This window comes from Volvox carteri (genome assembly GCF_000143455.1).
Source record: "Volvox carteri f. nagariensis unplaced genomic scaffold VOLCAscaffold_12, whole genome shotgun sequence".
NCBI classification, from domain to species: domain Eukaryota; kingdom Viridiplantae; phylum Chlorophyta; class Chlorophyceae; order Chlamydomonadales; family Volvocaceae; genus Volvox; species Volvox carteri.
Window position 1 is genome coordinate 323,411 of NW_003307555.1, and position 2,731 is coordinate 326,141.

Below are 2,731 nucleotides of genomic sequence, written 5' to 3' on the forward strand. Positions count from 1 at the left end.
AGCTGGGGCAAGCCAACCTATTGCATTCTATTCCGCCGTGCCTTTCAGAAGACAAGTCCGATAATGTGTTGGACGGGCCCTGGTGACCTTGTGTCAGGAAATTGAGATGGTTGTTTTTGAATGGGCATGTCCAGGGAGATTTGAAAGGGGGGTGTACTTTTAGGAGTCCGAGGGGGAACGGCAGCAGCATGATTGACCTCTTCGTAGCATCACCCGCCCTTTTCTTCAAGACGAGCCAATTGCACGTGCTAGATATTCCTGTTGCACTTACTGGCGAGAGAGTGGGTAGCCTCATGAGCGACCACTGCCCCGTGTCGCCCGAGTTGGGGCCACTGCATGAGGGCATCAACCCAACTAGAAGGGGCAAACCTATGACACGTTTTGATGTCCAACACAAAGCCCGGTACGAGAGCATACTTGCCGCTGACGATGCCCCTGCTGTGCAGTGCATTTCAGATGCTGTTAGCAAACTTGGAGGCGAACTTGATAGCACTGCATTGGAGAGGGCGTTGGAGAGGGCTTTTTGCAAACAGTGCCCGGTACCCAAGTGTGTTAGGGAAGAAAAGGATGCGCCCTGGTGGACCCAGGATTGTGCAGTGGCATGCAGTGACATGCTGCTGCAGAAGGCACATATGAGGGCACAGGGATTACTTGCTGACGAACAGGTGCTGCATATCTTTACACTCCTGCGCTCACGCTACGAGAGGATTAGGAAGGAGGCAATGACTGCCCATCGTGTGTCGCATTTTACTATGTTTCTTGCAGAGTGCACAGGGGATCCGCACGCACTGTGGCGGCAACTCAACCAGGGGGCAAAACCTGATTGCACAATATGTGACGTCGACAGCTGGTGTGACTATTTTGATGCACTGTACAACGATGAGATCAACACTTCTAACGAGGTTAGAGCGGATTGCATGATGAACCTCGTCAATGGGTGCTCACTTACGGCTGGGCTGGTGAGAGCTGTTTAGCCCAAAATCAGAGAGCCGCTGCTGCGGCAGCCCTCAGTGCCCCATTTACCTTGGCAGAGGTCATCACTGCGCAAAAAATGCTGGGCAACAAGAAATCCCCAGGACTTGAAAGGGCCCCTGCTGAGTGCGATAAGTATGCCACCAGGAAGGTGGGAGAAAAGGAAGAGCTGGTGCTTGCACAGTATCTGCTGTGTCCATTGGGAGTCTGGTCGACTGGGGACTACCCAAGGCAGTTCAAGGTATCCACCCTCACACCCATCCACAAGAAGGGTGACATCATGGATCCTAGAAACTACCGGGGGCTTGCCGTTCGTGGGGCTTTGTCTAATCTTTACGCGTTATTGCTTGATCGGAGGCTAAAGGCCTGCTGGGAACATTGTGGTGCTCAGAGCCCTTATCAGGGTGGCTTTCGGCCATGGCGCGGCACCACTCAGAATTTGTTCTTGGTGCGACACCTCACAGACCGATGCCGTAAGGATTTTGTTAATGTCCCGGCACAAGCGTTGTTTGTATGCCAGATTGATTTTGAGAAAGCATTTGACCGGGTTAATCGAGAGCTGCTCTGGGTTAGACTTGAGGAATGAGGAGTCACGGGGTAGGCGTTAGATGTCATCAAGTGCTGCTATAATCGGGTGGAAATGCGAGTCCAGGTTAATGGAGCAAAAGGAGAGGCGTCTCCCTCCATCCAAGGGGTCAAGCAGGGTTGCCCAATGAGCCCCACGCTCTTCCGGTTTTTTTGTTGAAGGTTTTGCAGATACATTTGATGCCCTAGAGGTCGCATTTCCTGACGCCATGGCGGCACATGACACCCCTAGCGTGAAAGAACGTCGAGTGCCCCGAACCCTCTACACTGATGACCTGAGCCTATTTGTGATGTAATTGAGATGGTTGACGAGCTTACTACGGGCACTGCGGGAGTGGTCAGAGGCTTTCGGTCTCAGTGTCAACGTGCAAAAGTGTGCGTTGTTGTTTTTTCATTCCAATGGCCAGGTTAGAAGGCAGGTCTATGCTCTCAGCCGATATAACCTTGGTCACCATGCGCGCATTTGAAGAGGGGTTACCGATGTTCCGTCCGGTCACTTGGAAAACACGCGCCCGTTATCTGGGGCTGCACTTCGGACCAGACTCGGGTTTTGCGTCTTGCACGGATGAGCTGTTCTCGGCTGGCCAACGGGCCATGTTTGCTCTGCGCAACAAGCTGCGCCGGCAGGGTCTGCTGCTACCTAGCGTCGGCATGAAGTGTTTCAATGCGCAAATTCGTTCTGTCTTATCGTACGGCTTGCAGGTGTGGGGGGCTGACCAGGAAAAGGGCTATCCGGCTAACGAGGCACCGCGGTCATGCTATTTCGATGTGGCCATACGAGACCGAATGGTCAAGCTCCAAATCTTTTTCATGAAAGAATTGGTAGGGACTCCTGTACCACCCCTCCAGGTTTTGTTTCTGGAGCTAGGTCAGATGATGCTACAACTGCACTGGGCTGAATCCGTATTTCGCTTCTGGAATAGCTTGGTGGAGGACACTAGTAGCGTATACCACAGCGCCTTTCGTCAGGAAATTCGTTTGGCGTTGGTAACGAATTTGCAGTTTGATGGTTGGGGATCCAAAGTCATTTGTATCCTTAACCACTTAGAGCATGACTGGGGTGAAGGAGAAAGCAGTCGGGGGAAGCATTGATATGAGGGTTAGATGTTACTCGGCCTGCAAGCTTGATGTTGAAGCGCTGATGGACACCCTTAGGGCACGGTCAACGACGACG